The 13,571-nt window shown below is 44.6% G+C and overlaps 1 protein-coding gene across 1 annotated transcript in view; it reads left to right on the forward strand.

The window, feature by feature from the left end:
• Positions 1-13,571, forward strand: part of Maml3 (mastermind like transcriptional coactivator 3) — a 416,933-nt gene that overhangs the window by 68,888 nt on the left and 334,474 nt on the right. The gene's annotated exons all lie outside the window — the stretch shown is intronic.

Below are 13,571 nucleotides of genomic sequence, written 5' to 3' on the forward strand. Positions count from 1 at the left end.
TTTGTGTTTGATGATATATAAATATTTGTCTATGCTTACTAATTAAAGCTGTTCATTTGTTATTTGTCTATAGAAGACCACTCAGTTCACAATTTCTTTTTATGTGCAAGCAAGTAAAAAGTCCAACGGGGCTCTGCCTTACTTGGAATAGCTAAAATATAGCTATATATTCCATGGAATCTGACTCTCATTCTCCAGTAGCCATTGCTGCCAGTTTCTTGATCAGTTTCTGAAGTACTAACAAGCAGGCTTCTTCATTAGGAAATCATAAATCAGATGTAAGAAACAAACTCAGAAATCTCTCATGTATTTCCTTAAGTCTATGAGGAGTGCTTACTAACTGCAATTTTAGATTTTAGTGTTTTCTGTGGTACTCTGAAAACTATCTGTGATGGAAGAATACTTTTCTTTACCTTCTATTCTCAGTCCATTGTAGGCTGGTATAGTTAGAAAATACAATGAAAATGAGTTACTGGAAACACCAAGTTGTATGTTTAGATATCACTTTAATTTCAAATTGGTGTAGGTTTTTCAGCATGCATTCTTGAAGTCTGTGCCTAGCCTGTGGGGTTACTAGCTAAGAGATAAGCATTGGGTTCAATGGGGCTCTGCCTTACTTGGAATAGCTAAAAAATATAAAGATGCATGCTCATTTCCATGGAATCTAATTCTCATGCTACGATAGCCATTGCTGCCAGTTCCTTGATCAGTTTCTGAAGTACTAACAAAGCAGGCTTCACATTTTCAGTTACACTGTGACCCATGACTCGAGCTACTCTGATAGTTACATGGGAGGAGAGAGCCTAACTAAGAGAGATTTCAGTGTCTCTGTCATTCCTGCAGATACTTCTATGCTGGATTGTGCTACCTCCTTCATTAGTCACTGCCTTCCATTCTTTATGTGGTATACCTTTGAGTTAATTACACACATCTTAACATCCCATTTTCTGCAAATTAACCTTTACTTCAAAAATATAAATGATCACATGCATTCTTCTTCACAAAATTAACTACCACATCCTCTGAAGTATTTGTCCAAGGGAGTATTGTATTGTTGTTGTTTTTTTCTTAAATACATTTGAAATAAATCCAAACACCTGTCTTGCATCTTGTAAACATGTATTTCAGAATGAATCATGCTTTCTTTGATTCCATATGTTTTACAGGTCAGTCGGAGACATTTGTGTAACAATTAAGAAAATGAAAATACCGCTAGCTTCCTAGCACTGGTTCTGAATGCCTACATGGGGGGCAGTAAATAGGGAGGTCATGGAATTAACCGTGAAAATTCACTCTTTGGCCTGCAGTCATTTAGTAACTATCAGTTGTGTTCCCATCTATGCTGCAGCTTAGACTAAACATTTTCTAGAACTGGAGGAAGCTTTCTTTTGAAAATGAGGATTGTTGACTTTAGTTTTCCAATGAAAGAAACAAAATTATAAATATATAGAACTACCATCCATTTCTCTCTTTTCAGAAAAGTGTCCGTCCATGGCCCTGATTTTTCTCTAGTTCCTTCCTCTCTAAAACAACTATGCAGCATTAGACATGGCTTTCCATATGGGAGACTGGGGTGGAGGTGCCCCTCCCAGGTGGCCCCTACATGGGCGCTGAGCTCTTGATTCCTGGTTTTTCCGATCTTCTGAGTGACCCAAGTGTGGATCCAGAAGGTGGAACTCCCTTATCTGCAAAAACAGTGCCCTGGTGGGGTTTTCACGTTCAGTTTGTGGCCCTATTTTGTGACCCGGCACACGACTTTCTCTTTTTCCGTTCTGGTCTTCCTCCTGTGATGATGATTGTTAGGACTTGGCATTTGGAAGTCGCCCCCTTGATTTCCTTTCTTTTTCAGCCCCCTAGATGGGTCGTGGGGAGTTTGTATTTCGCTGGGATGGTCCCTTCCCCTGCAGCCTAGTGCAGAACAGTGGGAGATGGAGACAATGCTTAATTCATTTGTCTCTATACCTTTGTGTGTTTACTTCTCCCTTTCTGTTTTTGCTTAAGTCCTTCTTTTCCTCTCATCTTTAGCTTTCTGTCTTTTTGAAAGCCACACACTGCTCATTAGTGCATGTTGCTTTCAGGACTGGAACACAGGTCTTCTGCTCAGCTTTGGCACGGAGGCCCTGAAAAGCAAAGCTCGGAGTGGCCTCTGATTCCCGCCAGGTGTCAGATTACAGCCCTGAGCTGTAGCTTCCCTTCGTGGGAGGAATAAAAGTGCAATAAAATTGCTAATGATTAAGAGAGCGCAATTTTTCTCCCAGATTCTTGCATTTCTAAGCTAAAGTAGGACTCATAAGGCCCCTGCTTGGTAGTTAATGATACATATTTCAGTGATACACCGAAATATCTGCTTCCCATCCTTTGGTACTGGAATTGCCTGTCCTTTGCCTGTATTCTTTATTCTTTTGTGTTGTTTTGCTTTTTACACAATCTCCCTATGCAGTTCCAGCTGGCCTTTGTAGCCCCCAGGCTGGTTTCAAACTTACAGCGATCCTCCTGTCTCAACCTCCCGAGTGCTGGGATTATAGGTGTCTGCCACCACACCCGGAACTCTGTATTCTTTATTCTTGTTTTCTTCAGTAGGAGTGAGAAGGAGAGGAGAGTAGGAATGGTCTTCTAAGAAGGTACCAAGAGGGCTGGTGAGATGGCTCAGTGGTCTAAAGCACCTACTTAGAACAAGCTAAGCTAAAGCAAAGCACAGGGACCGCAGTTCAATCCCCCAGCACCACATGCCAGCCAGCCCCGCCCCCTGGTGGGCTGAGCTGGCCACACACACACACACACACACACACACATAAATAAATAAAAATTAAAAAAAAAGAAGGTACCGAGAGAGAGAGAGAGAGAGAGAGAGAGAGAGAGAGAGAGAGAGAAGGAAGGGCCATTGCAACTGATTCAAAGATTTTATATCCATTACTCTATGAAGCCCCACTTTGAGAATAGGTAAATTAAGGTAGACCGCAGTTGTTTGACTTATCCAGTGTCTTAGAATTTCCTAAGAAGTGGAATTCAAGTCTGACTCAGTAGTTCACTGAGAATGCACAGTATGCTGCCTAAAAGCATGGGCCGCCCTCTTCAGGGCTGCCTTTGGTGAGGGGCTGCAAGATTTTAGTGGGTGTAGAAGGAAAATACAGTCTTGTACTTGCTTTTGTGACAGTCCTGACCAGGAAGTTTTGTGTGGGTTGGGAGTATTGACACTGTAGACAGCGCTAATAACATCCCTGCTACAGTCATAGATGGAGAGATTCTTCAGAGTTCTTCAAAGTGAAGAGTTCACTGGAGCAGTTGGGGAACTGAACTGCTTTTCCACATCTGCACATGCATGTGCCAAAGCCACACACCGGACGGGGTCAGCAACTTAAGGCTTGAAGAAGGACAAACTCAAACGATTGGAGGAGGCAAAAGATGCAGACAAGCTTCAGGGAAAGATGGCGCCCATGTGGCTGGTGTAGGTGAGTGAGGCCAGGTGCAGGCTTAGAATAAGAAGCAAAGAAAATGAGCTAGCAGGGCAGACGCAGCCCAGCAAAGTGTGACAAACTGTGTGGCACCAGGAGAAGTGGAGCCAAGTGAAGGCCAGACCTCGGGGACCCAGAGCCTCAGATTTTGGAGAGTGAGGGAAGGAAGATGCAAAACCAGGACAAGATGGCGGAGACCTCTTCATAACCAGCAAAATGGCATTAGTCTAGTTTTTATGATCCTGAGATTCCCACCGCCCAAGAGGTTTGGCTGAGCTTTCTCTGTAGTATTTAATCAACGGTAATAGTGATTTCTTTTTTATTTTTATTATTATTTTTTTTTTTTGGTGGAACAGGGGATTGAACTCAGACCTTTGTGCTTGCCAGGGAATCACTTATTCTATTGAGCCATCTCCCTGGCCCCAGTGATTTCATGTTGAACTTGTAAAATTAAATTTGTGACATCTTTTTTTAATTTTTAGGTCATAGAAAAGATCTGACAGCAGTGTGCAATATACCAACCACTGTTGAATACCTATCATCTTATTTTTCTTAAAAAAAAAAAAAGATCTAAGACAGGACTCTCAACTATCATGTCTTATTTGATCTTCATAGATTTTGAGTTGAGGGATGGAAAAGGTGTATTCCTAGAAAGAACAGAAAATAAATATCTTTTATGATGTGCTTTAATATTTGTAAAGTTGTATATATTTATGGTGTTTATAATGCTTGATGAGGAAATTGGTTAATAATAATCATAATTGGTTAATAAGCTTACTAAGGGCTAAACATCTAGATTTTGATGTTGAAAACAAAAGAGACTTGGATTTTGTTAACTTGTGGGTTGTTTTTTTTTTCTATAGGATTTATATTTTCTTCTTCTTCCTTTTTGAGTAGAGTTAACGTGAGAAAGTCTCAGGCATGCCTGGCCAGAATGTAGAAAGGATTCCCTACTGTACGAAGGCCAAGAGCTCTCTTACTGGAAGGGATATAACCTGGTCCAGTTGCTGCCCTGCCACTTGTTAACAGTGTGACCTTGAGCAGGGGCCTCAGCTCTCCAAGCTGTAAAGTGGCAGTGGAACCAGCAGAGAGACACAGTGAAGATGTTGCGTGAGGTGATTGGAGATGATCGATCCCAGGCCCAGTGTAGCACCCAGCCCACATAGTGCCCAGGACAGGGTGCTGCTGGGCCCCAACGCAGGGGTCAGGTGCGGCAGCAGCAGCTGAGGATTAGGAGGCCCAGAGGTTGCTAGAAAACAGCAGGGGAGAACAGCTGGGGTGAATAATGACCCTCGCTGTGATAACACACATGTCCTTTTTCTGATTTCCTTGCTCCGTGCAGCAAACCTGCCTTCTGATTGAGTGTGGTGATCTGGTTCCTACCGAACCTTCAAGGTTTCTTGCTGATTTCCTCCTCAGAACTCTGCAATCAAAGAACTCCCGTGAATTGCTGGCAAGGAAGCAGTGCATGGATTATTTTGGAGACCGCTTCTTCTAGAAGCTGTGAATGCTGACTGATGCATCCTCACACGCACATCCTGTGTCCCAAGTGGAGGCTGGGCCTCCTCACACCGCAGTTCTCCTGTGCTCCTGTGTGCACCCAGCATAACACCTCACATCCAGTTTTGCTGGGTAGAGGGTGGGAAGAAAGATCAAAAAGGACCAAGGAGCCCATCCATCACTATGCATCCTTCTGATGGGCCTTGTAAGAGACTGAGTTGAAAGGTGGACATGAATGGGTACAGAAAGCCAGGCAGACGCAGGTCTGTTGCTTCCTAGTGAACCATCCCAGGGGTTCACAGTGAACCTCATTCTCCCCTTCCCACCCACCCCACACTTGTTTTTTTTCTTAGGTGAAGCTATGACTTAGAGAAAATGCACCCCGAAACACAGATATTTGGACAAACACACCTGGGCTCCGTTTCTGTCTGTCTAGTGTGCATGTGTCCTGAATTGGTGCTGGAGAAAGGGGCAACTATAGGTAGTGTCTGCCCTGCTTTTGTGCTACTCAGGTCTAGGGAGGGGGATGGTGACAGCTGCTGTGATATCTACTGTAGATTTCTTCTCTGGTAGCACTGCCAAGGACTGGCTGGCCCAGGAATCGGAAGTGACACTGGTGACAAACCAATGTTCAGGGACTTGAGGCTGGGTCACAGGAGGTGGCCTGTTCTTGTCCTTCTCCCCCATGTCCGCAATAAGGCTCGCGTCAGACATGGACACATTCTTCAAAAATCATGTCCGCGAACATTCTTGTAGCCCACACCAGCCTGCCCAAGGGACTTGCTCCGAGAATGATTGTGAGCTAATGATATTCTTGACCAGCTGTCCAGCTGCTCACTGAGAATGTAAGACAGATGTGCACACCCTCTCTTTTTATCCTGTCCCCATAAAATTTATTAGTGTAAAGATGATCTGCTTATTCAGTCTGAAAGATGTGTTCTGATACATTTCACTGTGGGGTTGGCTTTCTTTTTTTTTTTTTTTTTTTGTTAAATGTCATGACTGTGGGGTTGTGAGTCTGAGAAGTGGAATTTTTTTTAATCCTAGGCTAGGATGTATCTATTTATATTTATTTTCATACGCTACTCTGAATCTCTTAACATTAGAGTGAAGTGACTGTCTTTGCTCCACACCAGCAATAAGAATGTACAGAATAGGGGGGCGGGTGGGAAGCCATTACTATAAAGTTATGATGTTAGGGTGCTGGCCAAGGGTTTGCCCTCTCCCCAAAGCCTTCAGGACTGCAAGGAGGCATCTCTAGGAAGCAGGAAGCCCCAAGCAGCCTTGCAGCTTGCTTGGTGGGATATTTGAGGGTAAGGGCAGGTGTGCACATGCATGTCCTGTGCGGCAGCTCCTGGCCAGCTGTTCAGAAACTGCCAGTTGTTTGCCCTGCAGTGACAGGGCGCAGTGGGAACCTGGTGGATGAGCGGGCTCCAGTGCACCAGGAAGGGCTGTGGGGCGCTGGAGTTTGGGATGGAAAGACACTGCACTCCTGCAGCCGTGGCCAGGGTCACCTGTGCGGGCAGTTGGCAGTTCTCCTAAGGACCAGGGGCCTGGGTGGGAGCGATTTCGGGGGCGGTACCCCAATGTGTGGCTGTTAGCAAGCAGGAGATCCCACTTCTGGAAAAGGGAGGGGCATTTCTACTTGCAATGATTGTAAAATGACCAGTACCTTGACCACATGCAGAGGGGCAAATTGTGTGTGTGTGTGTGTGTGTGTGTGTGTACCATGTTTGAACAAAGACAGTAGGAAGCAAAAGCACGAGGAAGTTACCCTGGCTCAGTGTCCTCCAAGGAGGCATTTGCCAGCTCCGTGTTGGTCTTCATCACATAGGTGCCATTTGTATCATAAGGATTTGTTTTCCCGGTTCTCACTGAGGGGTTCTTCACTCACAAAGGCCAGTTTAAGTTTGGTTCTAGGGTCTGTTGCAGAGGCTGCACGGAGTGATTGCTTATTTGTGTGGCTTTTGCCTTTGCTTCTAGAGCTTGTCTCTTTTTCTTTTTTTCCCTTCTCTAATGTGCTCTACTTTATTCTGATTATCTTTGTCAGTGAATTGAAAAAATAAGCTTATTTTTAAGAGGGCAATGTCTTCATAGTGGAAAAGCAGGATCATTACAGATTAAGAGGAGACTGTCTCTGGCCTGAAAGTTGATGCACTTTCTGATGTTCAAATATTAAGAGGATTGTTTCCCAGCCAAGTATTTAACATGAACACATGCAGCTCGTCCAACACATAACTCACCTGTACTTGTTAAGTGCCCTGTACTGAAGCCGGAATCCTAAAAGCAGTGATGGGCAAGACAGCGTCCCTGCCTCCCAAAGTGTAAGAACCTGCCTCGTTTTTAGTTTGCTTAAAAAATCAACTTCAGTGTGATGTTATCTCGTACTAGGATAGTAAGCCATACACTCTATTCTGTAGTCTCTCTGCCATGCCTAGCTGGGTGGGGTCATGCCACCCATAACCCCAGCATTCTGGGAGTCTGAGGCAAGAGGATTGAAAGTTCAAGTCCAGTCTGGGCAATGTAGTGACTCACTGAGACCCTGTGTCAAAATACAAGACTAGGGTCATCAGTCACTGTGAAGGGCTTGGATTCAATTTCTGTTACTGGGTGGGGGTATAAGCTACCCCTGTTCCAACCTGGCTTGAAATCACTCATTGAAACATGGCACATGCACCACCTTCAGTGGTCTGATTTCTACTTTAGCAGAAAGAGGAGGCCAGTCCATAGTGGAATTGGGTTAAAAACAGAAGACTCTGGGCGCACCTTAGGATGGTAACATTTTGAAGTTGCAACAAATAGTCAAGGTGCAGATATTTTTTCTCATATCAAGTCAAAGTAGATGAAATCACATATTGATGGTGTGCTTATTCAAGCTACCTACAGAAGCCTGACTGTTCTGGGGGTCACTCATCTTTTGGCATTTCTATTTTTCTTTTTTATACATTTTTCAAAATATAAAAGGGGAGATAAGAAGTCCACAAATCTCAAATTATGAGATTTGTCTGCAGCTCCTTCCTGGTGCTTAGCTGCAGGGGATGACACAGCATCCCTATGCAAGACAGCGTCCCTGCCTCCGGAAGTGTGAGCCCGAGGAGTTGTGTCCGGGGGAAACTGGACCCAACACGGGTGGTGGGCAGCAATTACCCTCATAGCCAACAAGTACTGAGTGCTAGAAAATGATCTGAGAATTTAAAACAGCAATAATGGTAGAAAAACAGCACATATTTCCTGAGTGTCACCATGTGCTTGGGGCTCTCTTGCCTCTTACAGGTGTTTACTCAGCGAATCCCCACAGCACTATGGAATAGGTGGGTCTTGCTTGTCCTCCTGAAGACAGAGCAGTGGATGGTGGGGACATGAAGGACAAGGTCCAGCTTCTAGGTGGTGCAGTCACTATTCAGAGGCACATTTTCTCATTCTGAAGCTGACAGAGTGAGCACTTTGCAGAGTTCTTTACTGGACAATGCCGATCTCCCTTCTCCCAGATTTAAGAACAAGTCCAGTTAGTAGGAAGAGCGCCAAGTTAGAGACCTTTGTTTCTGCTCTCACATCTCACACGCTGTACCTTGGCTGTCCACCGCTCTGAGCCCAAACTTTCCACTATCAATCAGCAAAGTGAAGATAAAAAGATCTACTCAGTGTTGGTAACTTTTGCTGTACAGTGGAACTATGTACAGTGGAACTGAAAATCCACCTTGAAAAAGCCTGTGTGTCACATGTCGCTTCAGCCCTGGAGGACACAAAAGAGTGATGCTTCAGCCGAAGCGCCACTCTTGCCCAGACGACACGTAGTACTTGTGCTAGTGTGTGTGAAAGCATTTGTCACTGTGCTTTCTGGTTTTGCACTTAATTTGCGTAAGATACCATAGCCGTGGCTCCAAAGAAAGTGAATGATGCAAGCAGTAATACTAAGAGGCAGATGCGAGAGCCACAACAGAGTAGAAGAAAGAAACCATTGCAAAATTTGTTCAAGTCCTAGAAAATCAACTTTATAAGTGCAATTTTGGAGCCTCAGAACCAATTATTTGGTTTTCAATTATTTCTCATGGGAAAAATGTGTTCATTTTGTGAACTTTTTGGTGTTTGGACACAAATTTGCAATGAATTGAGTTAGACAACCGAAGTATTGGTGTGTACCTGTGAAGATCCGTTTGTGGGGCAGCATCAGGTGGCCATGTCAGCTCTTTCCTCATGATGTGCTTTCCAAAGCATTTGCTAAGCTCACTGTGTGAAAGCCAGGCTCCTCGGGCTCACAGGACAGCGGAAGGATTACAAGAGAGCACACAGGCTGAGCAAACCGTGTGGCAGTTGGGTGACACGGCACCTCGGCTTTTCTTACACCCTTCCTGTTGCAGGGAGGGCTCTGTCTCTTAGCACTGGAGTGGCGTGTGACTGTGGAGACCGATAGAGTACACCAAAGCATGCTGTGTGACATCCAAGTTTTCTAAGATTAAGTCAGAAATAGGCTCATGTTCACAGAAAGCTGATTTTAAAAGGTTAAGATTGACACTTAAGTATTACCTAAATGTGCAGTTTAAATGTTTCAAAGCTTTCTTTCCATGTGGGAAAAAAATTCAGCATTGTATTTATTATCATGAATAGAATTAGCTACTCAATCTTGGCAGCCAAGTATGCATTTTAAGTAATAGAGACAACATGAAACTGCTGCTTTAGGAATTTCATATTCACCATTACCCCCCACCCATCCAGGTTGCTTTATAATCTGGGACATTATAATCTCATTATATATGGACATTGGGGGTTTTTTGGTTCTAATTGTTATATTTTTATTCATTTGCTTGTTTTTGCTTTTGTGCTTGCAGTAATGAGAATTGAACCCAGGGCCTTCTCCCTGAGCTATATCTTCAGCCTTTTTTATTTTCTTACTTTGAGAAAAGTTCTTGGTAAGTTACCTAGGCTGGGCTAGAATTTGCAGTCTTCTTGCCTCAGCCTCCCACATGATGCCACGCTAGACCATGTAAACTAGATTTATTGTAAATGCCATTTGTGCTATGTGACAGATTTGTAAACTCTGGGCTATTTTGATAACTAGGCTTAAGTCACACTCTTAAACCTCTTCTGAGAACCATGAGTCTCTCTCTCTCTCTCTCTCTCTCTCTCTCTCTCTCTCTCTCTCTCTCTCTCTCTCTCTCACACACACACACACACATGCACACATGCACATGCCCCTAAAATTTTATCCTGAATGGCCCACTGGGGTTGGAACATTTAGTGATTACATTGATTACTATCTTGAGTCTCTCTCCTCGTTTCCAAATGAGTGAAAATATTTCCCAAGCCTTGAGATGGGAGAAAAAGCATGCCAAATCGCATCGCTCGGGGAGTCATACTCAAACATTATTGTGGAGGTTGTACGTATCAGTGCTGTTGGCTCTAACCCATTTACATAAAAGATTGGAAATCTTTGAGATTAAAAATAGCCAGTGTGGATTAAATCCCCTTCACTCTGTGTCTGGATAATTGGCACTAAAAGATTTGTGGTTCATCTCTCAACACTGATCCGCAGATGCGAGGTTCAAAGCATGCTCACTGGGACTGTAATTGGAAGGGATCTCCAGGAAGGGGATCATGGCCGCGGGCAGGGGCAGGCTGGCTCTCCTGCCAAGGCTTTGGCCATCAGGCCAGGTTGTGCTGTAATTTCTGGAAGCAGCTACTCCCCCTGCCTCCCCTGCCTCCCAGGTCCCACACCCTCCCTGCCGCCTGGTGCACATGGGGCAGGGGAGCTGGAATCACCATGTTCATCATTTTTGTCATTCTTCAGCTTTGATGCTCGCAAGCTCACAATAGCTATGTTTAATGTGTTGTTTTCTATTTTTGAAGGTACAGTAGTATTCTGAAACAAGGTGGAACTCTTTCCTCTTAGATGTATTTCTAGGGTACATTTTACCTTATAACCTGGAGGAGATGACCTGCACGGTTTAAGAAATGATGTAGGGGTGTTTTGTTTTGTTTTTTTGTTTTCAGGGCTAAAGGTCAAAGCCAGAACCTTTCCCTCGCTAGACAAGTGCTATAACAGCGAACTACCCCCTCAGCCCTGAGTGTGTACCTGGAAGGGCATTCTGGGTTGTGTCAGGAAGGTCCCTCCTCCTTCTGCTGGGGAGCCTGATGCGCAGCTCCAGAGCTGCCTCCATCCCAGGTCTTTCATGTGGGGAGGGCACTGCACTAATACTTGGCGGAGCATTTACTGCTTGTGGCAACTTCAACGTGTTCTCCCCAAGTCCACTGTAGAAAGTCAAGGCGAGGGTGCCGGTCACTCGTGGAGTGCTTGCCTGGTGCGTGCAAGGTCATGGCTTCCAACACCAGCACTCCAAAAAGTAGGAAGAGAGAAAAAGAGAGAGGAGGGGGAGGGGAGGGGGAGGGGAGAGGAAGGAAAATAACATCATATGAAGGCCTGGAGTAGCAGTCAGCTCTACCAGTAACAAAGTATGGTTCAAACTTGGGTCCCTTTGCAGCTCCCTGAACACACCCCAGATTCCAGCGATGACCTGTGTTTTGAAAAGCACAGATCTAGCCAGGGCCATCCTGATTTCCTTGTGTTTGCCCATTTCTTTGGTCTGCCTAATGCATTAGACACAGCAAAACTGGTGGACATCCATCGTTCGTTGGTAACGGTAACAGTGCACCAAGAGGCTGGACTATTTAAGCTCTCATGAGAGAGGAAGGGCTTGTAGGTACTTGTTGGCACCCTCCTCGCTCCAGGAGCAGTGCCATGGTGCATTTCTTAGTGGAGCTTTCTGCCTGGCAGAGGTGCCAGGAATATGGGGGTTAAGGGAAGTGGGCAGAGGCTTTCCAAATTCACAACCAAACCTTTAAGCTTCACCAAATCTGTGGGTTGTGAAGGCCCTCACAGCTTGAATCAGGCTTAACCCAGAGCGTTTTGAGAGCGGCAAAGCCAAGGGACACAGATTCTTCATTTACAACTCAGTAAAGAGGAAAAGGTTGCTCCTGATTTTCAAGGCAGAGGGGACCAGCTGCATTTTTTATGAGAAATAGCACCATCATGTAGCTAGCTGGTGTGTGCAGTAATTGTATTTCTTTTCTTTTTCCTGCAATAGAATACATAGAAAATTTTTTTAAGAGATGGGATTCTACCTTGATTAAATTTTATACAGAAAAGACTAACCATAAGTGTAAGCACAACCAACTATACCCGATTTATACATTTGCATTGTGTTATGGCCTTTGCAAAGTGGCCTTGAGATTTGCTGGCAGAATTCATTACAGAAAAGTGAAGGCCAGCAAATAGCTCAGTAGACTAAAGGGTCTGTTAGGTAGACCAAGGGACCAGGGTTTGATCCCCAGCATTCTATGCTGGCCCCGCCTCCAGGGCATACTGAGATAGCGATTGAGACTGGGCGTGGTGGTGGGCACCTGTAATCCCAGCACTTGGGAGGCTGAACGCAGGCGCATCACTGCAAGTCCAATCTGCATAGTGAGCTGTGTAGACCTTGTAGACTCTGTCCTAAATTCATAATAAAAGGAAGAAAGAAAGAAAAGAAAGAAAAAAAGAAAGAAAGGAAAGTGAGCCTTCTCTCTCCCGTTCTGGCATTTGATGGTGGCATACTTCATGGAGATGACTTCTGTCTTATATGTGCTTTTAAATGTCAGGGGAAAATGGAGTCCAGATTAAGATGAGAAGTCAAAATTGTCAACTTTGTTATTTCAAGGGCTGTTTGGTAAAAGAATATTCACTTTCAAAAGATGGGAAATTTGGAAGGGCCGGCCAAATAGCTCAATGGATTAAAGCTCCTGCAAGCAGGCAGGGGCCAGGGGTTCGATCCCCAGGCCTGCCTTGCCGGCCCTGCTCCCAGGGCATGCTGAGGCGGCAATTGAGAGTGGGCATGGTGGCCCATGCCTGTAATCCCAGCTCTTGGGAGGGTGTAAACAGGCGGATCACTACTAGTCCAAGCTATGTAGCGACTGTACCAAATGCAGACCCTGAACACCCTATAGACCTTTCCAAAAAATTTAAAAAAAATAAAATAAAATAAAGAGATGGGAAATTTAGAGTTTTCAGAACTCCAGCAATTTGGAGAGTGTCGCGAGAAAACCTTCTAGTAATTAGAAGGGATGTTAAAAAGAAGAAACCTTTAACAGCACAGCTGTTCATTTGCTTTTGGTAAGGACGAGGTTCAGGAGAGAGAAGTGATCACAGCAAAGCGGACAGACTCTGTACACGTTTTGTGAGACCCCATCTTGTGAGAACTCAGATGTTGTTCTTTATTGATCTGCTGGGAAGTAGAAGTCCTAGGTTCTCACTGAGGAATCAGCCAGGAACAGCAACACAACACAACACAGCAAAACCAGTTCTCAAGATGGAGAAAGACAAGTAAAAACTTTTACATACCAGAAAAGCAACTTTCATATGCCAGCACTTTGGAAACTGGATAATTGTGTTCCTCTAATACTTCATCATATCTAATGTGCTTGTATGTATTTCTTACATTTCCCCTGGCATGAGTGTTACGTCAGAATGCTAAGATGTCTCACTTAAGAAATAATTGGATATGGGCTGGTGAGATGGCTCAGTGGTCTAAGGCACCTACTTAGAACAAGCTCAACAAAGCACAGGGACCGCGGTTCAATCCCCCAGCA

The sequence above is a fragment of the Octodon degus genome, unplaced genomic scaffold (genome assembly GCF_000260255.1).
Source record: "Octodon degus isolate 3935 unplaced genomic scaffold, OctDeg1.0 scaffold00180, whole genome shotgun sequence".
In the NCBI taxonomy this organism is placed as follows: Eukaryota; Metazoa; Chordata; class Mammalia; order Rodentia; family Octodontidae; genus Octodon; species Octodon degus.